The sequence below is a fragment of the Chelonia mydas genome, chromosome 12 (genome assembly GCF_015237465.2).
Source record: "Chelonia mydas isolate rCheMyd1 chromosome 12, rCheMyd1.pri.v2, whole genome shotgun sequence".
Lineage (NCBI taxonomy): Eukaryota > Metazoa > Chordata > Testudines > Cheloniidae > Chelonia > Chelonia mydas.
Window position 1 is genome coordinate 37,361,265 of NC_051252.2, and position 23,127 is coordinate 37,384,391.

The window sequence follows — 23,127 nt, forward strand, 5'->3', positions numbered from 1 at the left end:
ACTATGGGACATTGTGTAGACAAGCCCAGAATTGGCGGATTCACAAACACAATCAGATTGGTGTGGTGTTTAGATGCTGCTTGTAATTGTTAGAACTGGGAGCACTGGCTGTTGGGAGTCTGAATGGGGGGAGGTTGAGGAGGCGGAGTGAGAGCTACCGAGGGTGCAGCAGCAGCTTGGTAAAAAGGTTTCCACTTTAAAAATAAAGTCTTGTTGAAGTTTGTTAGTACCTTGCCCGGTTGCTACAACAATTGGTATGGCCTGCAAGATTTCAAGTGCAGAGAGAATGGTTCCCAAAGAAGGCTGTTTATTCTAGTCATGTCCAAAGCATCATGGGAAAACCGTCTGATAACAAAATACTGTCCCCTTGAAAGAGAGTCCAAAAAAGAAAAGATTCATTCAATGAGGGTATCTAGGGTCTGCAGTGTACATATTGTAATTTACCAGACGGGAGGGCAGCTGTTCTCTCTATCATGGCAGAAGAGTCATGTCCCATGGACATGCATTACTGGGACAATTATGTACATTAAATGCAAGAGCGGGTAGGCCAAAAATTGTGTTTGTTTCTCTGTCAGTTTTCAAATGCTATTAAATATTTTGTTCCTAGCAGCTCTTTGCACCCCTTTCTCATTTCTAAAAGGTCTGAGGAGGTCATCTAGTCCAACTCCCTGCTCAAAGCAGGACCAACCCTACTAAATCATCCCAGCTAGGGTTTTGTCAAGCCAGACCTTAAAAACCTCTAAGGATGGAGATTCCCCCACCTCCCTAGGTAACCCATTCCAGTTCTTCACCAGCCTCCTAGTGAAATAGTGTTTCCTAATATCCAACCTAGACCTCCCCCACTGCAACTTGAGACCATTACTCCTTGTTCTGTCATCTGGCACCACTGAGAACAGCCAAGCTCCAGCCTCTTTGGAATCCCCCTTCAGATAGCTGAAGGCTGCTATCATATGCCCCCTCACTCTTCTCTTCTGCAGACTAAATAATCCCAGTTCCCTCAGTCTCTCCTCATAAGTCATGTGCCCCAGCCCCCTAATAATTTTCATTGCCCTCCACTGGACTCTCTCCAATTTGTCCACATCCTTTCTGTAGTGGGGCCCCCAAAACTAGACACACTACTCCACATGTGGCCTCACGAGTGCCGAATAGAGAGGAATAATCACTTCCCTCGATCTGCTGGCAATGCTCCTACTAATGCAACCCAATATGCCATTAGCCTTCTTGGCAACAAGGGCACACTGCGGACTCATATCCAGCTTCTCATCCACTGTAATCCCCAGGTCCTTTTCTGCAGAACTGCTGCTTAGCCAGTCGGTCCCCAGCCTGTAGCGGTGCATGGGATTCTTCCTTCCTAAGTGCAGGACTCTGCACTTGTCCTTGTTGAACCTCATCAGATTTCGTTTGGCCCAATCCTCCAATTTGTCTAGGTCACTCTGGACCCTATCCCTATCCTCAAGCATGTCTACCTCTCCCGCCAGTTTAGCGTCATCCGTGAATTTGCTGAGGGTGCAATCCATCCCATCACCAGATCATTAATGAAGATGTTGAACAAACAAAGGGGGCTGTGTATGCCATGGCTGCCAAGGGCCTTCATTTAGCAGAGCCTGCGCAGTTCAGTTGTGAATCTGGGTATGGGGATGGCACTGTGGAGCCTGCTGTGGGGTGCATGTACCCTTACGTTCTCCACAGCCAGCTATGTGGCGGGGTTCCTTGTGCGCACGTGCCCCACCCTGCAGAAGAGATTGCCTGGTGGATCCTCTCCCTTGTAGCTCCACCAGTCATTTCCCCAGGTATGGGGCATGCAAGTGGTGGGAGGCTATTCCAGCCTAGAGGCTAGAATAATGGCATGGGAGGAGGAAAGGTTTCCTTCTTCCCAGCCGTTCACCCCCTGAGGAACTCCTCAGCACACAGTCTGACTGCTGGAGCAATCATTGTGGTCAGAGCTTTGGCCTCAGTTGTTTCCCACTAAAACGTGCTCAGTTTGCCAGTGGAAAAAAAATCCATTTTTCTAACTATCAAGCCCAAAAGCTCCCCTTGGGCTCAGAAAATCCATCTGTGTCTTCCTGCCTCGGATATCCTCAACAGTCTCTGCAATCAGATCTGATGTCATCTCTGCAAACATGACCATTTCGCTGCTGATGCACAAATGGGAATAGAACCTGGCTTGCTGCATTGGTAGACACATGTAAGGGCAAGTGGCATGAGAAGTTGGGACTCTCATCGGTCTTTCTCTGCAACTTTCTTGTAAACAAATGGATGCTTCGCTTTATTTTAGTCAATTCCTCTATCCCAGTAGCACAAGAAAAACAAACAAGCGAGGCAGGGAATGTCTTTTGTTCTACATTTGTACAGCCCCTAGCACAACGAGTTTGCATGGTGTCAGTATTTTTTTTAAATATTTTTATAATTCTAAAATGATTAGGCTAATTTTTGAGGGTAGGGAAATAAATTACTCCTGGCTTTGAGGTGAGGGTTTGAACTGGTTCAGAAGGACACTTTGTCACTGGTGTGAGGTAGAATGGCACAAGCAGGGTTAAATTCTCCTGGGGTAAGCAGGTGTGGCTCCATGGACTTTGTTGGAGCTGGAGTTGCTGATGTGGTGATTGTTCCCTGAGACATGAGCCAGTGATCACCTGTGTTTGTTTGGGGCAGGTGCTCAGTCATTATCAGAGTTAAAGATCCTGAAAAAGGGGCTTAGTGTGGCCAAGTTGGGAGGAAGAGAGAAAGGAAAAATAGAGAAGAAGCTTAATTATGTCCTCGATGCACAAGATAATACTGAGGGGTGTCCCGAGCAGCTCAGAGACAGGGTACCTGCAATACATCTCTTGCAATTACCATGTTTAATGACTTGTCTACACAGGACACTCAGGAAGATGAACCTGAATTAACTTTTAAAGTGGATTGTTAGACTGCATTAAATGCCTTTGTTCAGTCTTATTCAGAATTAAAGGGGCCTTAATTTGATTTTGCTTGATTTAATTTGGAATTAATTAATTAATTAAACTAAACTAAACTAAACTAAATCAAAGGAAAGCCGCTTCCATTCTGAATAAGAGCATCCAGTCAGGGGTTTAATGCAGTTTAACTAATCAGTTTTAAATTCTCACCTTTAGTTCATTTGGATTTACTTTCTCGAATGTCCCAAGCCCTTAGTAAAGGATATAGCCAGGCAAGTAAGCCACCTGCTGTTAGGTCACCCTGTGTAAACTACATAGGAATTGCCTTAGGGGATCAGACCAGTAGTCCATGTAGTCCTGTACTAGATACTTCAGAGGAAGGGGCAATGCCCTTTAACTGCAGGCAATTATGGCCTAACCTGCATCCTCCCTTCCCCCGCCCCCAGGGAAAGTTTGTTTGTTTGATTTTTTTTTTTTTATCCTGACCTCTGTTAGGCAGTTATATCTCTAAGGTACTTATACAACCTCCAGCCCTGTAGTATCTGAAAAGGAGGACTTGTGGCACCTTAGAGACTAACAAATTTATTTGAGCATAAGCTTTCGTGAGCTACAGCTCACTTCATCGGATGCATTCAGTGGAAAATACAATGGGGAGATTTATATACATAGAGAACATGAAACAATGGGTGTTACCATACACACTGTATCCAGAGTGATCACTTAAGGTGAGCTATTACCAGTGGGGGGAGGTGCGGTGGGGGGGAGGAGGGGGGAACCTTTTGTAGTGATAATCAAGGTGGGCCATTCCCAGCAGTTGACAAGAACATCTGAGGAACAGTGGGGGGTTGGGGGGGGATAAACATGGGGAAATAGTTTTATTTTGAGTAATGACCCATCCACTCCCAGTCTCTATTCAAGCCTAAGTTAATTGTATCCAGTTTGCAAATTAATTCCAATTCAGCAGTCTCTCGTTGGAATCTGTTAGTCTCTAAGGTGCCACAAGTCCTCCTTTTCTTTTTGCAAATACAGACTAACACGGCTGCTACTCTGAAACCTGTAGTATCTGAGCAATTCACAATATGTATTTGTCCTCACAGCGCTCCTGTGAGGTGTAGGGCATGTATAGGTGGGGAAACTGAGGCACACAGCAACTAAGGGACTTGCCCAAGCCACAGGGAGTCTGTAGTGGAGAGAAAGTAGGGCTAGCACCGTAATGACTAGAACCATCCTGTGCCCTGATACAAGTGTATTTTCAATCTCTTCTAAAACTCCCATGTTTTTAAAATGCTTTTTATTATAATCCTGGATATCTTCACCATCCATATACATGTCCAGTCCATTTTTGAATTGTGTTAAGCTCTTGGCCTCAGTGATATCCTGGGGCAATGAGTTCCACAGACTAAAAATGTACATTGTGGGAAAGTTAGAAAAGACTGCATGCAGCCATGAAATTGACGTATCTTCCGTGATTAGCCTTGTCAATAGTGCAGACACCACCTTGGATCTTAGTGGTTAAAGAAAGAAGGGCCAGCAGAAAATAAAAGGGCTGTGTCTGTTACTATTTTCATTTCTCTGTGACTGTGTGGTTTAAACTCCTAATCCTTCATATTACAGCTTTGTTTTGTTTCCCTTCTATCCTGATCTAGGGGAAAGCTTTTCTCCTCCCAGTTGAGCCAGATTATCAATGAGGAAAAATGAAGATGTTTTCTTAATCATAATGCATTCTCTCCTTATCCCCTGCCAGTTGGGTTCCCTTGCATCGCTGCTGCTGCATATTTCTGGGATGCAGCGAGATTTCTCCTGTTCTTTGAGGTTTGCTGCTATTTGCTTGAATTTCAAACAAGATCTTCAACACAAATGTGCACACGGATTTAATTGTGAAAAGAGCCAGCACAGAGATGAACTGTCTCTGATTCTATTTTGTTTATATCCTCAATGCTGTTTGGGAAAAAACATCCACTCTCATTTGGTGCAATCCGCTTTAGATAAGACTAGATATGTTTTGTCTCTGAACAGTAATAGACAACACTTTTGTTTCTAATTGCATTTTATGTATTTACCAAACCTAATGAATAAAGGACAAAGAGCTTCAGCATGGAATTCATATTTTTTTCTTAATTTCCTGAACCAGCTGTTTCATTATCAGCTGCTTTGTTCTCTATAGTCCGGGTTCCAGATGTGCTCGGAATTAAAGTGTCAGCTGAATTGGAGTGAAATGCAATCTTATTTTGTGTTGATATCCACTCCTTGCAGTGAGTGCAGCCATGGTGAAAAGCGCCAGGTAGCACAGCTTCAGGCCTTCTGTTCATCCACAGCGCTGGTACCAGTGGGTCAGCTGCAGTGTAGGCATCCCACATATGCTGCCTCCTGTCAAAGTGCCTCAACCTTGTGCTGGAGGGACTTGTGGTCTCTCTGTCAAGGCATTCCTTGGTCTCTCTGCTGAGAATGCCAGCAAGGGGGGCAGCCTGTGGTGCTGGTTTCAGTACTGTGGGCACCAGTCCACAAGGAACTGGAAAAAAGACTCCCCAGTTCACTGGACATCACCCACCAAACATCAGTCTGATGGTAACAACTTTTGGTTACTACCACTTTGGCTTGGATTTGAGCTGGTGATCGGCTCCAGACTCCATTACCCGTTCTCTGAGCCCAGAAAAACAAATACTTTCTGTGGTAGATCACAGAGGAGAGACTGGGTGGGCTGGGGGCTAGAACCAGCCATATCAGAGTTCTGATTCCAGTGGTTACACTCATGTTCTGTGTGTCTTTGGAGCAAATCTCTTAACATTGCTGTACATTGTTCCCCAACCGTAAAATGCGGGTAACACTGTAATGTCGCCAGAGCGTTGCAAGGATCAGTTGGTTGGTAAAGTGCTTTAAAGATATAAAGTACAATATAAATGCCAAGTATCCTTAATGACTAGATCAGGGTGTGGGCAACCTGGACTCCGGGATTCTATTTCTGCCTCTGCAAGCTAATGAGTGTTAAGCATTATTATATAACTCTTCACAGAAAAAAAAACCAGATATGCCATAAAAAGGCCAGTATCACTTTCTTTTAAGGAGTTCCATTTTACTATTCATAACACACAGAACACATGATGGTAATTAAATTTGGTGTTACCAGGAACTTGAGAACATTCGGGGTAGCTGCCAACAAGTACATGGCATGCGCCTCAGTGAATTAAATGTTATCAAGACAGGCTGTACTAGGGTAGGCTTTGAAGGCTTCAGTATCTAGTGCAGGCATCAAAACTTGGTCAGGACAGTTTAACTCGGGGGAGGAGGGGAAGAAATCCACCCTCTGCCCCCAAAAAACAAGTAGCTTCTTATGGATCCAAATCCCTGCATCCAAACACTCCCATGGCTCCGTGTGTACATTCCAAACTCGATCCAGATCAGAATTTTAGAAAACACTACCAACTTTATTGTGGGCCAATCCAAAAACCTCTCCAAGTTTGGAGCATTCAGAATCTAACTCTGGAAGCATGGGCCACAGATTTCAGGAGGTTTTGAGTTCTAATCCAGATTCTGCCCCTGATTGGCTCTGGCTTTGGTTCACATCCCCTCTTTCACTTGTCTGTAAAATGGAAATTAGGCTAATGCAATGCTTACTTAGCTACCTCGTGGAGTGTTGTGAGGATTAACTAGCCAGTGGCTGCACTGTGCTCTGAACACACAAAGTGCAAAGTGTTATTACAACCAGTATCGGAATTTCATAGCTTCATCCCATGTTTGCTTTTTCGCACATGATGTTCGAAGCTGGTGGCACATATCTGATGATACCATGCCAACCTGTGTTGGAGAGTAGGAAGTAGCTATAGTGCGGGAATCTATGTTAATTTACAGAAGTAACTCTTGTCCTTTCTTTTCCTGTTGCAGTAAAATCATTGTTGTGTTCGGGTGAACAAAGTGTTAAAACTTATTGGTAAGTGACAGAGGAGTTCACTCCATTGCTTCTTATTTTCCATCTATTTTTCCCAGTTCAGCTGGCTCCTTTGCTCATCACCCCTTTGCTCTCTTATGTCTTTGGGATACAAACTGGACCTTGCTCTAAACAACTTTAAATGCATGATTATTACAAGGTGGAATGAATCATTAGGAGGTGGAATCAAAAACCTTTATCAGGAAGATCTGCTGCGACTCCTGAACCAGGACAGCAAAACTGGTTATCAGTGTCTCCAAATGGACTGATAACTAGTGCTAGTTGGAAAATGGAATTTCCATCCTATGAGAAATTCTGACATTTTGGGGAAGAATCCTCCTGAATCATGATGAAAAGTCAGTTTTTTCCCCCCAGAATGGAAATTCTGAAATACTTCCCTTTGGAGACACTGAAAAAATTCATGTTGATGATTTGTAAGCATTATAATAGAATATTACATTCTTCATATACTATATAAATATATTAAAATAATAGTCAACATGAAATGAAAGACTGCTACAACTTTGAAATGAAATGAGAAAGTCAAAATGAACCATTGAAATTGTCATGTTCCCACACAACATTTAGATTTTGATGAAAGCTACATTTTCTGACAAAAAAAAACCACCCTGGTTCATCAATTTTTTTGACCAGCTCTATTGATACCCCTAAAATGACATTACATTGAAGTTATGTTACTGACTCTAATACATGGTTAAACAAAATCTTTCTCCCTTTTGTCATTGGTCCTTTGCTTCCTTCCCATTCTCCTCCTAGTCCTGTCTATGGCTTTGGGGCGTTTTTTAATCTATACTCTAATTTCCACAGCCCATGAACTCAATGGTTTGAATTTTAAATTGAGACAAACAAAAGAGCAGGTAGGCTTTGGTTTTGCAAAATCTTACTAGTAGACACATCTCTTAGTCCTCTGTTGGCCAGAACTGCCTTTAATCCCTTTATTTAGCCCCCTCCCCCGAGCTCTGATTGCCTCATTTCTGAGGCTGTGAATATGTGTGTGCCCTGCAAAATTTCCTGCCCTTAATGGAAACTTTCTCTACAGCTTCAGAAATAAATACTGTCTAGTAACTAGTCTAGTAACTGCCACAGTCTTCTGGATGTTTCTGGGCCCTTCAAGCTGATCTGCTGTGCTGTCAGTATGTGTGCAGAGAGACAGATGATTCAAACAAAACTCCACATCTCCTTCCCATGGCTACTTCTCCCTTTCTTTGGACTTAAAAAATCAAATGCTGCAGTATAAAGCATGTAGGTTACATTAATAACTATAGTTAACTGATATCTGGTTGTGCCACCTTTTCTGTTTGCCTGACCTAAATGTAGCAACATGGGAATTGGGTGGAGGGAATTAAGAGTTAGGGAGTAGTGTCACAAAAATTGGAGAGAAAGGATGACCTAATGGTCAGAGTAGGAGACTGGGAGTCAGGACACCTACGTTCCAACTCCAACTCTAGCATTGACTCGCTTAATTGCTTTGGACAAGCATCTAGCATTGTAGGGCTCTGGGCGCATTCACAATATAAATGATAGAAACAAGAAATGGGCCAGACCACATAACCTGAATCTGAACTTAAGGAAAGCCTGGGTCCACATTTTGCAGATTTGGCTTCTCTCTCTTGTAAACATTGTGAGCATGGGCATTTTTTGATGCCTCTCAAAACTTCCAGATTGGATAATGCTATCCAGAGAGAGCCTCTTTTTCAGTATCTCATAATTTCCTGAATCTCACAGACGGGCAGCAGTTTACGAGCACAAAAGTTAATGATTTCTCTACCATCAAAAAATGCGTCTCTTCAGTTGAAATGTTGGCGATAAAGATTTGTAGGGCGGGGGCCAGTTCCTGCTCATCTTAACAAGCTGTCTCCAAATAAAAGATTTGTAATTCTAAGCAATTAAAAAAAAAACCTCTTGAAAAGAATCAAGTAGAGAGCTTCTATATTGCTGTTTTCTTCCAAATAATATGAATTCCCAAGCATTGCTGAAGAATAACAGCATAGCAGATGTGAATAATTTAGATATTGAACAATAAACCTTTGATCTACATATTTGAACGGGACCAACTTTGCTTCTATGGAATGCCTCAGACATATTTACTTCTACCACAGCAGAGTGTTAATACAATAAAATCAGAGGAGAAGATGTAATATTCTGTGACTTTTAGGCATTTTGCATTTCACTAACAAGTGTGAGAAGCATGGCCTTTGGTATAATGCTAGGTGTCACAGAGCTGGGTGGTTCGTTCTGATGTGTTTGATATATGCTGCAATACATAGCTCAACACAAAATGGCATCATGACAGTGTCATGGCCGCCATCTTGCCCAACGCTGTGGATTGAACAGGAATCCTGCAGAGCTAGTTGCATGAGTTGTTACAGCTTGAGCTAAAGAGCCAGATTACATAGCTGGAGCCTGTAACAGACTCATATCTTCTGTGGATTTGGTACAGATGGGGGTGTGAAACACATGCTAACTAGCAAGTTACAAAAGTATCTGACATTACAGGCCTGAATTGTCTGCCTCCGGATGCACATGTGTGCATACACCTTGTTCTTCCCTGCTCCGTGGGGTCAGTTCCCTCCACCCCTCATGCACTTCACAAAGTCTTATCCAGAATCTGTGTAGGGAGGGGGCCAGTGACTGGGTGGGATTGAGGCACATGTGAATGAGCCAGGGATGAAGCTGGAGGCAGAACCCCTCTGGTCTCATGGAGATTCCCCAGAAAAGATAAGATAGCTTGGGCTGTTTTATCTTTTCTGCCAAGCCCCAGCAGGGTCCTATGGGCCAATGGCTCCAATGATACAGGGTGGGGCAACCAGAGGGACATGCCAAACTTAAGTCTGACCATTTGACTTCTCCATTTCCGCACCATAGAATGAATTTGGGTATATTTTTGTTAGTGTTCTCACTGACTAATATTGGACTTGTTTTGTAGCTGAGAAAGTGACCGTAGACTCTTTTGAAAAAGACTCTGACCGTGAATGTATCCCACGTGATTTCTGAGATGTTAGTAATTTTTTGCCTTTACTGTGAAAGATGCAGGAAGCCTGGGGGGAAAAAAAGTTTGCCTTCAAATTTCTCTAAATTTGTTATTTTCATTGTGTTACCTGCTTAAGCCAACAGCTGCCTCTTCCTAAACGTAATCTGAAATCTTTACGGTTGTTCACCGATTTTTTTGTTGCCACTTATGGGCATACTTGTTACAAATGGATTTTGAGGCTAATTTTTGCAGTTTGGGTAATCAGAATGAAAAAAAAAAAGAAAATTAAGCTTTCCTTCATGTTTATATGTGGCACATGGTTGGATCGCGTCTAACCCTTATGGTAGATGAGATTTGCTCCAAAAATTGTTTCCTTTTATGTCTAGCGCAAACCATAGAGACCAAAATATGAACTTGTGAACTTAACTCTATGAGCATTATTAGAAATCTTGCATAACAAAAAATATACTGAATACCAAATAATACAGTATGTGGTTATCAATCAGTGTATAATGTAAACCATTCTCATGTGTCGCTCCCAGGGATACTTTTAAATTTGCTTTGGATGGTTTTCTTCATTGGAACTAGTTTAAAATGTTGTTTGCACATATGCCAGTCAGCTCCTTAGTGTTTGTAGGTACAAAAAAGATTATGTTAAAAAAGGATTAATTTTATATATAATTTTATGATCTATATAAAAATATCAGTCCACTGCTTTAGAAATAGTTAATGGGAAAGATGTTCAGGTGGGAGTTCACTTATCACCCAGGTTTGTCATCTGTGTCTGTGTCTGTTCAATTTGGCATCGCTCAGTAATGAAAGTCAATTTGTGGTCCTGTAACTTCTCACTCGTGGACTAGCCCATGTCGCAAAGCCTCGAGAGGTCATAATGCTCCTGATTAGGGTGATGAGGATGGTCTAATAGGAGCAGCACATGCTGGGTCTGATATGTAGTGCAAAAACCAAGATCACTTTAAAGTGAAAGGAATATGTGTGCTGATGGGAAATGGAGGATTGGTAGCCCCAGGGACAGAAGTCTTCTCTTTATTTGCAGAACGGCACTGCGGGCTTCCCCCCTGCTACCTCACCTTTGTGCTTCTGTGTGGACTGGGAAGGACCCTGTCTGCTGGACGAAAGAAGAGTTCAGTCTCTGTGGCCCACCCAGACCTTGGCCTCTATGCCAAGACCAGCCAACAAGGGGGCCGAATGTGACTGTGATTTCTCCGATGTGCTGTTGGTAGCTGCCTCTAAGAATCAGCTGGGGGCTATCTCCTTCATCTGAACAACCCTCAGATGGGAACAGTGTTTGGTCTGTGCTAAATTTAAGCCAGTGACCTAGATGTGAAGTCCATCACTCCTCCACCATGCACCATCTTCACTCCCTATTCACCTTTTGAGAGAGAAGAGGTGTGTACTCGGATAATTCAGTTTTCCCCTGCTTTTGCACCAGATGCTCGGCTGGTGTAAATCAGTGTCTGAAGTCAATGGCACTGCACTGCTTAACAAACAGCCCTTTTTAAAAAAAAATCCTGCAGATGGAATTCTCTGTAGCATAAATTTCATTACTTAAAAATTTTGGGCTGTGGTAGATGAATGCTAAATCCAATTACGAAAGAAACCTGGAAAAGTACCCAGCTATCTTTTAATGAAAATCTAACCATTTAGTTAAGCTTTCATCAGACGCTTCAGATTGCACAAGGGACCAGTGAGTCTGCAGCTGAGGGATTTGGTGGATCAAAGAGAATCCTAGTAAAATTTCCTACGCCCAGCTGTTTATTTTGTTTCTGCTATTGCTTATTAAACCTGAGCTGATTTGATGGGGAAAAGGCAGGATGAAGATGGTTTAGCTGTTTTAACCACCTGCATGCTGGTCATTTTAGGAACATCCAATGCCCTTATGGGCTATTGAAAGGATCAGGTATTTCCTAATGTCTCATTGATGGTAATAGAATGTTAATAGACTGAGAGCAACATAAAATGGGCAATATTCAGCTCGCTTTCCTCCAGCGGTGTTAACCGTAGTCATTGGTAAAGTGCTTGGATGAAAGATGCTATTGGGGACCAAAATGCCTTTGCCATTATAAAACTGTCGTCATGTGGGAATTCGGAGTTGTTGATGTGCCTCACAGGCACCTGAGTTAAGAGATTCTTGTTTATTGGTAGCAGGATAGGGCCTATGATATGGTTGTGCAATTAGGATTGTACTGGAGGGCAGTGACATACATACACCGCAGCCACTATATTTTATTATGAGATGGGCAGGTCCCTCTGGCACGGTAACTTTGGATTACCTTCGGTTGCTGATTGATTAGAACTGAAACATTTCACATTCTTTGTGTTTACAGGTGACTGTCTGTTTAACTGGAGATGCTCAGAAAATTTAGCAAAAAGCAGAAAATATTTTACATGAACATTTTTGGAAAAAAAAAAAAAAAGCTTCCCATTTTCTAGCCAGTTCTAATGTTAACCTCCCATCAGTGCTTCCCTTTCTTCAGCTGACTCCAGTCTTTAGAGAGGGCTTTACCCATTCCCTCTCCTTCCTGGAATGCAGGGTCTTTCTTTGCAGATGGCATTTGTTTGTACTGTGGTTACTGTTTTGAAGAAATTTTAAAAAATAATTCCTTTTTTAGGTTTTGGGGGAGGACTTAATATATATCTATTTACACTTTGCATACACTAAAGCCATCACAAGCTATGCACGGCTGTAATCAAATCTCTGTTCCAATCAGATAAGAGCTGAGATTTTGAGGAGTAAGTACAGACTTGGTTTTGCTTTGACGAACGGGGAGTTTACAAAGGTATAAACAAAGGAGCATGTGCTGAAAAACGGTAACATATTTCTATACTTTCCAAAAGACCTGAGCCATAACCACACAGGGCCATATTCACAGGGAATGTGTAAGTTACACATCAGTAAGTGTTCAAGTATCCGCAACAGAGTCATTAAACGCAGAGGGACTCGAAGTTAGTGTAAATTAAAGCAGGTGGTGATGAAGCAGAGGTGGGTGCGAAGACCAAAGAGTCTTGACTCTCAATCTCCTGCTCTAACCGTCTTTCTTGTCAGTGATGTCCCCTCCATGTGAAATTCCTGAACTGCGCTATTTAAAGACTGGCTGTTCCATTCCCTTATGTTGCCAAATGCCTCTTCCCTCTGCTGATCGTAAGTCTTCCGGCTACGATGGTAATGGCTGTGGTAAAAAAGGAGAATGGAATGTTGTTTTGGTCCCTACTGAGTTTTGTCAAAGTCTTGCCAGTTTCACCTCACATCTTATAGAAAACGTATGTTTTAGACGCACACAGAGATAGAAATAGAGACAATCCGAACATCAAGCAGTGCATTAGAGATCTCCAGCATATCTAATTAAATAACATTGAGTCGTAGAAATGGAGGACTGGAAGGGGCCTGACTAGGTCATCTAGTTTCATGACTGATTGAGCAAACTAATGCATTGTATTGAACTGCTGTTGGTTTTCAATCTTTTGACCCACAACTTCTGTTTTCTTTTTGGTTGTTTTCCCATATTAGGGGAAATCTGCACTTTTCCTCTCCGGAGGCAGCATCTGGCACAGTTTGCCTCCTGACTTTGCTCTCTTTGAAACCTCAATGTAGAGAAGAGAAACTGGATCAGTTTGAAACCCTGTGTGTTGTATCATAACATGGGGCATCAGAATAGCATTTAAGATCTCTCACTGCCTTGAATAACTCTTGTTTATAATGGCTGCTTCCAGTAGTTCAGAATCTGTTCTTCTCAAGACCTATTGCCAGTGGCAACATTTGTATGCTTTGGCATCTTTTAGTTTGGCATTAATGAAATGCAGCTGCATGGTTGGACTAAATGATGCTTGGCCAGGACTCCGTATGATCAGGTCTCTAGTGCCCTGGACTGTAATGCAAAAGTCACACACTGAATTCCCTGGATGGACTAGGACTCAGAAAAGGAACAGTAAGCTCTGTTAAACTGCTTCCTTGCCTCCGTCTGTTCGTATCTGCTGGAAAGATAGTCCAGAGTTCAGACACAGGATTGGGAGTCAGGAGACTTGCTGGGCCACAGAGTTCATTAGTCACCCTTGGCAGTGTCTCTGTATTTGGATTTTCCCCTCCTGTAAAGCAGAAATGGTACACGACTGCTTCAGAGAGTTGGTGTGGAAACAAAATTAACAGAAGTGTGTGTCCAGCACTCTGACCTATAGATTCAGAGATGCAGCGATAAAAGCTATAGCTCAGATAGAAGTAATGGGCTTGATGCAGAAATTACTGGGTGAGTTTTCTATGGCCTGTGTTATACAGGAGATCAGGCTAGATGATCACAATGGTCTCTTCTGGCCTTAAAGTCTATGAAGCTATGAACCTTCAGTAAAAGAAGAACTTTAGGGATCATAGAGGTGGACTAAGACTAAACGCTATCTGGATTTACTGAATCCAGTCACTGTTTAAGATCAGGCTTCTTTTGAGGAACCCAGTATTTGGCAATAAATTAATAGGAGATCCAGGAATGCACCCAAGAGTCCCTGCAGGAACCATAATGAATCTACCCCTGAATAGCAGCCTTGTACCCTAAAGGCTGGACTCTTAACTCAGTGTAGGAACAAAACTTCCCTATCATTTAAGGTGTGCATGAAGAAAAGGAGGGATGGGATTTACACACCTCAGCAACTGTTTGTTAGGCTTTGGACCAGCCATATCCTGCATTTGATCCATGCATGGACCTTGCCCTGAAAGTGAGGAGCATGGTTTAAAGCTTAAAAAAAAAAATTGACGGCATAAAGAATAGTGAATGATGCCTGGCCTGGACACTGCATGCACATCGACAGCTAAGAGCATGAGCCCCAGCATTGCCATGCTCATCAAGAGGGACTCGTAGAGGGGTGCCCCAGGAAAGAGAACATGAGCAGCTTCTCACCCCAGCCCGGCTATGGCATGGCGAGTCTCGTTCTCCTGAGGCAGTGGGAGGGAACAGAGGGGTTATAAGAAACAGCGGAAGGAGGGTAATGATATTCCATGTCCTGGAAGTAGTCTGAGAAAGTAGTCTGGAGAAGAAAAGACTGAGAGGGGACATGACAACTGTTTTCAAGTATATAAAAGGTTGTTACAAGGAAGAGGGAGAAAAAAATGTTCTTCTTAACCTCTGAGGATAGGACAAGAAGCAACGGGCTTAAATTGCAGCAAGGGCAGTTTAGGTTGGAGATTAGGAAAAACTTCCAAACTGTCAGGGTGGTTAAGCACAGGAATAAAATTGCCTAGGGAGATTGTGGAATCTCCATCATTGCAGATTTTTCAGAGCAGGTTGGACAAACACCCTTCAGGGATGATCTAGATCAATGTTTCCCAAATAGGGCCGCCGCTTGTTCAGGGAAAGCCCCTGGTGGGCCGGGCCGGTTTGTTTACCTGCCGCGTCCGCAGGTTCGGCCGATCGCGGCTCACGCTGGCCACGGTTCGCTGCTGCAGGCCAATGGGAGCTGCAGGAAATGGCACGGGCCAAGGGACGTACTGGCCGCCGCTTCCCGCACTCCCCATTGGCCTGGAGTGGCAAACCGCGGCGAGTGGGAGCCGCAATCGGCCGAACCTGCAGACGCGGCAGGTAAACAAACCGGCTGGGCCTGCCAGGGGCTTTCCCTGAACAAGCGGTGGCCCTAGTTTGGGAAACACTGGTCTAGATAATACTTACTCCTGCCACGAGTGCAGGGGACTGGACTAGAGACCTCTCGAGGTCCCTTCCAGTCCTATGATTCGATGATCCCTCTTCTGATACAGAGGGACTTCCTAGTCCCCGCATAGATCCTCATAACCTGCCTCCCACACAGCAGCTGTGCGGCTTTTGCCCCAACTCTTGCATGCCCAGTGCAAGGGACAAGTGGAGCTGTGTCTCAGGGAGTCGGGGGTGGGGGTGGGGGCAAGGTCAAGGTACTGATCCACCACTGGCCTTGTGAAAAAGCCACACAACCTGCAGCTTCTCTTCCTTATCCTGTATACAGAGCATCCCACCTACTCTGAGGCCACGGGGTGAGGGCGCTGGCTCAGGTCAAGGCCCTGTTTGTATCAGCCAACAGTATCTGCAAGGCTTTTCCCGAGGGTAGAGGAGAGCGAGAGGGAGTCTGGAAGGCTTTGGCAGTCTTCTGGCTTTTTTTTTTGGTCTTAATGATTTTTCTCTGTTTTGAGCTGGAGTCTTGCCTAGAGGTTGTGTCGTCGTTGTTTGTTTGAAGGAGTTAAGAAATCAAAGGGCCTTTGTGCTCCTCGCCCTTGCTGAGAAATGGAAACGTGCATGTGTTTTGAAGTTTTGAAATGCCACCAGTGAGCCTCATCCATGTCTGTTTGCTCTTTATTTCAAAGTCACATTTAATTAAGTATTTTTATTGTTTAGTTGAAGGAGAAAGATAAACTTCTGGAAGTGTTTTTCAGACAGATCAAACCGCAAAGTTACCTATTTCTTTTTTCCTCATTCAAACTTTGTCCTTTCTTAATTCACTTCCTGTGTCCCACACTGTAGAACAGAGAGCTGAGCCCATACTGTATCTTGTAACCTGTAGCCAATAGCCTTCTGTCCATTTGAGCATCTGAAGATAAATTACTGACAATGAGTCTGATCTGTTGAAGTCATTGAGTTTTCCATTACACACCTTAAGAACTTTATGCATGTGCATAGTCCTGTTGAACTCCATTGGACTATGCATATACATAAAGTTAATTGCATGCCTAAGTGTTTGCAGCATTGGGGCCTTAGTTTCCAAGCACAGTACTGAATGCAGAATCGTTCGTGCATGCAAGAAAGAATATGTGTATGCCAATAGCAATGTGCATGTGATTGTTTGTGCAAATAATCGTGTGTGCAAAACTAAAGGTTTAAATTTAGAGATCAGGTTTAGGCTCCTTTTGAGGACCAGACCTTTGGTAATGATAGTTTTCAAATTAGTGACCCTATTTACAGCATATTTATACATTCAGAGGTTTACATGGTGAAAGTGGAGGCATAGCCTGCCCTTCAGCGATGGCTCAAGAATAGTGCTACTTACACACAAGGATGGCACCCAGGGATTGTTTTAATTGAATATTGTCTTGGGATGTGTGGTTTGAGACTTGGAGTTTTGTGTGGGAATGATCTTGCTTTTAAAAACATTTTGTGCCTTTATAGAAATGATCTCAGGAAGCAACCGCAGATGACTGGTTTTAAAAGCCAAGAGAGGGATTTAAAATGTGACCAGAGGGCGTAATTCTCTCACCACGTGCTTACTTTGTTACCGTGAATGGCAGTTTTAATGCATTCATGAGGGGTGAATGGACCTCCCCCCCAAACATTAATTTAATTACAATCAATGCCTTGCTATATGCTGTATGTATACTATATACACCAGATGCTACAATGATGGGTACTTTAGAAACTACATGTGATAATGATGCCACTGTAGCAAACCAAAAAGGATAGGGCCAGATTCTCTCCCCATTATATCTCTGCCTACCCGTGCCCACAAAATGTTGACTTGATTGTGGTAGGATTGGGAAACTTTGATGAAAAATGTGAATCTGTTTTAGTTTATTTGTCAGCCATTGCAACACATTGCTCAACATCACCTTACTGTGAGATCAGGCAGAACTATAAGGATGATCCAGAGGACAGGGTGCTAGCCTGAGATGGAGAACATTTCCCTGTTCCCTCACAGACTTCCTGTATGACCTTGGGCAATGTCTACGCTGCAACTAGATATCCGTGGCTGGCCCCTGTCAGCCGTCTCGGGCTCGCTGCAGCCCAAGCTCTGGGACCCTCCCACCATGCAGGGTCCTAGAGCCCAGGCTCCAACCTGAGCCCGGCCGTCTACACAGCAACGAAACAGCCCTGCAGCCCAAGCCCCATGAGCCTGAGTCAGCTGGCACAGGCCAGCTGTGGGTTTTTCAGTGGTGTGTAGACATATCCTTAGCCTCTCGGTTTGTCATCTGTACGGTGGGATTAACAGCACCGTTCTACCTCACAGAGGTACTGGGAGAACACATACATTAAAGGTTGTGAGGCGCTCAGATACTCTGGTGATGTGGGTCAGATAAGTACCTCAGACGGACATAGACCAAGTTGGTCGCTGGCACTCACGCCATGACAGGTTGCATCGTGCTGGTCTGAAGTGATAAATATCTCTTAGTCTATGTCTACACCTGTGGTGGCATGTAGAGTACATACATACATGCAGGCCGGGTACCCAAAGCAGCGTAGACCATAAGGCGAGTAGAATAGAGACACGCCTAGGACATACACGCTATATGGCTCTCTACATGTGCCTCCCATGTCTACACTGCTATGTTGAGTAGTTTAGTGTCCCGCTGCACAGGGCCTTTCTCAGCTACCTCCTCCCTCCTAGAGCCTTTCACTGCAGCACACATCTACACACCGCAGTGTGCATGCGGGCTGCTTTTCATTGTGGTGTTTAGCCACACGTACCCTATGTACCGCCGCAAGAATAGACAAGGCCTTCTACAGCAAACTGAGACTCCACTTAAACCAGTTCATAAGATGGTGACTCTGCAAAGTTCAGATGTTTTAAAACTATGTGTTGTTTTCCCACGGTGAGTTTCTCTCTTCGCTGCTGGTAGCACAGAAGACGTCAGCTGGGTTAGCAGTGAATCAGATAAACTCCATATGGATATGAGTAAGCTTGATGACTTCTCAGTGAATCTCTCCCTCTTTGGAAAAGCTCTGGCCTGGATTAACTTGGTATTTACCATTCTAATGGAAAGGCACTTATCATCCAAGTGTGCCTGTCAACTAGAACTGTTCAAAAAATTTCACGTTTTCAGCATTTTGATGAAAACTCTTCACTAAAAATGTTGACAATTTTTCATGGTAACTTTTTGACTCACCCTCCCCCCTTTTATTTTTTTTTCCAGCTCTTCTATCATAAATTGCTGTAACAGACTGGCAACACTTGCCTGAAGCGCCCTCTGAGTTGACATTGATTCTGCTGGGAAATGATTAAGTGGGAACTGCTGACCTACTAAGGTAAGTGACTCATCACCCACATGGATATAAGGGAAGTGGGAATGGAAAGAGAGAGGATCTAGGGTGTGGGCTGAGTCATCCTGAATGAGGATCCCTAGAAGAAGCAAGTGCTGGATAGGAAGTTTGAGCTGAACTTGTGTTCCTGTTAATTTCTTTATTAATAAAGATGCACTCTTGGAAGACCTCGTTTTAAGGAATATTGGGAAAGGCACCTGCCTCACAGTTACCTTCCTCTTTACTAGTTCTAATACTTGAGTACCCGGTTTGAGTGCAGAACAGCACTAAAAGATAAGCCCAGTCTATGGTAGGAAAGCTATTTGTGCTTGAAAGTGGTTTTTAAGCCACTGATTTAGGGAGAATCTGCACTGCTGTATATAGTGTGCAGAGTTACTGAGAGCTTCTAGAATCATAGAATATCAGGGTTGGAAGGGACCTCAGGAGGTCATCTAGTCCAAGCCCCTGCTCAAAGCAGGACCAATCCCCAACTAAATCATCCCAGCCAGGGCTTTGTCAAGCCTGACCTTAAAAACTTCTAAGGAAGGAGATTCCACCACGTCCGTAGGTAACGCATTCTAGTGTTTCACCACCCTCCTAGTGAAAAAGTTTTTCCTAATATCCAACCTAAACCTCCCCCACGGTTTCAATGCATTAAGGCCATGTCTACATGGGGACAATCAGGAAAGTGAAGTCAATGGACATAAATTAAAACACATTAAACCTCCATGTAGATGGTCTCAAACAGGAGTCAAGTGGTTTAGTTCACTTAATCCCAAGGAGGGTTAACATGGGGTTGCTAATGTGCTTTAATGTATGTGCATTGACTTGACTCCTTTAATTGACTTGACTTACCTTAGCTTTGCTGAGTGTCCTTCTTTAGACAAGTCTCCAGGGTGAAATTCATTCCTGTACACCCTTCCCCCAGGACAACCAAGAGTGAATCTGGTTCTCACCTTGGTTCTGGGATTTGTCTGAAAGCTCTAAAGGGATTAATAGAGAGTTAAATGCATTTCTCCTTTTTCGATTCAGTTATTATTCATCTAGGCTGCAGCTCACCTGTGCAGAGAGACCCAGCACCAAGCCAGTTCACCATTTAAGCCCCTAAGCAATGCATAGGGGTGAGATCAGCCTGAGTAGCTATTCTCTTCAATGGATGTGTCTACCCTGCTTGGGCATCTGCCCCACCAACTCCAGCTCCCAGAGTTCTGTCCTAACATGAGAAAGGGCTGGATTCTTTGGGAGCGTCACTTTTTCTGTCACCCCAAAGTCCTGGTTAGGAATCTGACTGCGTTTTTCCCAGCATGTCACACTATATAAACTATGTTTCATTAGGGCCTGGGCTCCACATAAGGGCATATGTGGTGGTTATTCACATGGGGGTGAAATTCATCCTCGATGAATAATAATAATTAGATCAGAAAAGGGAAAACCACATAGAGCTGTTAAGCTCAAATCCCAGAACCACGGGTGACTAATAGATTTGCTCTTCGGCAAGTTGAACATTTTCTATTTTTATTATTTGTTTGGGTGAACCAAAAAAAAAAAAAAAAGTACAAAACCCCAGACTGCTCTGTGCCGACTTGAGTCATGAAAACCTTTTGCAATTCCATACCGTTCTCTGGACCCAGCCACCAGAGCCCTGGGCTATAGTGATCCAGGGCTAAGTTTGAAGGAGTTGGGTCATTTCACACTTTTGAGTGGAAACTATGTGGAACATGACTGAGGGTTTATGTGTGTATGCACACACACACGCACACACACACCACCAAAAAAGGCAAAACTTGATGATTTGTACCAAGTTACTCTTTGAGTTGTTAAGTTTGCTTCCAAGGGAAATTCTAAGGAATTCTAATCTATGTAAATAAAATTTGGACAGAAGACCCATGCAAACTCCAAGGAACCAGAGAAACAGCCCAGGTCTGTACAGGTCAGGGTTTGAGTTTCTCCTTCAAAAGTTGATGTATACCAAGGCTCCAATTCTCCATGCTGGCGGAGTCCTGTTGATTTCTTTGGGACGCTGTGTAGGCATAAGCATCGTGAGTGCATCCAAATGCAAGCTCAGGGCCCGAATGTGTTCATGAAGAAGGGACAGTTCTTATATTTTTAACAAAATATAATCTCCACTCTGTCCCTCTAATCAAAACAGTTGGGATGAAACCAAATATTGAAATCTCAGAACTTCCTGCAGGATGGAAATTCCATGTTTTCACCAGCTCTGTTAAAAAGCATGTCCTCATTTTTTCCTCCTCAAATATCCCTTAAGTTTCAGATATTGATATATCCAAAATACATATGACCTCCTGAACACCTAACACAGCATAAATAACCCAGCTTCTTATGCTGGTTTAGTTGCTTCCCGTGCTATCAGCAGTTGCAAGAGAAACATGAGCCTTGATCTCAGGGATGGGCAGGTAAACAGTCACTCACTTGATTCTTAAAAATGTCTTTGTTTGTAACACAAGTAGCAGGATTCTATTCTGAACCAGTTATTTGCTTTTCTAAGGAGGCAGTCTGGCATCTGATGAAAAGCACTATGTAAGAGCCAGGTATTATTATTTCAGAGAGAGAATCTGCTCATCCCAACATTGAGTAGACTTCCCGCGGGAAATGCTGTGGCAACATTTACACTGAGCCGATTCTTCTTTACTCAAAAGGGGGGGAGGGCTTGGATTTTTGTGAACAATTTTTGTTTATTTAAAAAATTTCCAGTTTTTTTCAAAGAGAAACCGAGGAAAATTTCCCCAACAAATGACCCCTTTCCCCTGGGAAAAGAAAAAGAAAAAGAAAAAAAAAACTACTCTGTTTTGAACACTGAAAGACAAACAGGTTTGAAATTTCCCTAACCTACTTCTGGATTTTGCAACCAGCTTAAGTTCCTTTTCACAGGATTTCCTGCAGCCCCCAGTACTGAAATTCATATAAAGGGTATAGGGTGCTTCTGTTTTCCAGTCAATCCGACCCACTCCCAATGTACCACAGCCCAGCCCAATTAAACCCAGTGTTTGCAAATGAGTTGCCATGTTATTACATGCAGTTGCATGACTCAGCCTGGGAATCTTTGATGCAATTGTAGCTATTGCTGTCTGGTTAAAGATGACTGTATGCCCATGGGGTGAAATTCACCTCTTCACAGAGGGCCAGCACAAAGTGCTCCAAGATGTTAATATCCATTTTAAGGGCTTACGGGCAGTTAAGTGGTGTACAGGGGCCTGTGCTGTATGTGTTCGGTGCTTCTTAAACCTGTGAAGTTCCTCAGTCACCCTGGATTTGTTACATTATTATTATTATTACTTATTTTGAATAAGAGGACAGAGCCTGGGGCAAACTGCCCTGTTTTGATTAGTACAGTGTTCTGGTCCTGGAACATATAGCATATGATCTGCGAATGCACTGCGAAATGCATGTTTGTTTATTTATTTATTTTAAACTAAACTGGGTATTTCTGTGCCTTTATTCTGGGCCTGGGAGCCACCTGGCAAAGCGGACAGTGTTGAGGGCGGGAGGCCTGCCTTGACCACTAAACCACTTTCCAACCGCCTTTCACGCTGGCTTTGTATTTTAAAAAGAACAATTTAGCGTTTAATAGTCCCATAAACTCTTTAGTGTTGGGACATTAAAAGCTGTTCTGGCTTTTGTCCAGGAGAGACATCAGATGTGAGCTTGTTTCCTATTTCTGATCCTGGGAGGAACCCATACCGCTGATGTCGTCATCACAGTGCCTTTTGCCACCAGCAGGGGGCTCCAAAATTTTCACTGATGAACTATTATTTCAGCACAACTCTTTTGTCCGACCGTCTTTTGGGTGAGATATAAAACAAAGTGCTCCATACCTTATTAAAAGTCCCCTGCTGCTATTCAGAGAAGCAGGAGTGTTGGTGCTGGTGGGCCAAATTCTGATCTCATTTACGCTGGTGTCACTCTGGAGTCGCTCCGATTGACACCAGTGGAGTTGTCTGGGTTCACACTGGTGTAACTGAGATGTGACTCTGGCCCCGTGACCAAATGCCATGTTAAGTGATTACATTCTGCATATGCACAATTTTGATTTGTCTGGGGTATTCTTATGTGCTTTCTCTCCTATTGTCGCTTTGGTGGTGTTTTTGCATGCTGAGAGGCAGCTGCTACATTTCACTCCAGAGGCGGCTGCCTTTTATGGAAAGGTGAGCTGATCTGTGTATATTTAGTGGAGATCTGTGACACTGGGAAAATGGGATGGTAGGCAAAACTGTGACACACAAAGTGTACACTTGGAATTGACAGCCATGAATTGTGAGCTATACCTTCCAAGTGTATAGCTTGGGAAGTGATTTGGCGATCCTTCAGGGTAAAAGATGTGAGATT

At 43.5% G+C, this 23,127-nt stretch overlaps 1 protein-coding gene across 1 annotated transcript in view; it reads left to right on the top strand.

Moving 5' to 3' along the window:
* Positions 1–23,127, top strand: part of LOC102936124 (BTG3 associated nuclear protein) — a 420,839-nt gene that overhangs the window by 371,061 nt on the left and 26,651 nt on the right. Inside the window, exon 18 of the mRNA XM_037877636.2 lies at positions 18,678–18,789. The gene's annotated coding sequence lies outside the window, so the exon portion shown is untranslated. The remainder of the gene's footprint in view (positions 1–18,677; positions 18,790–23,127) is intronic.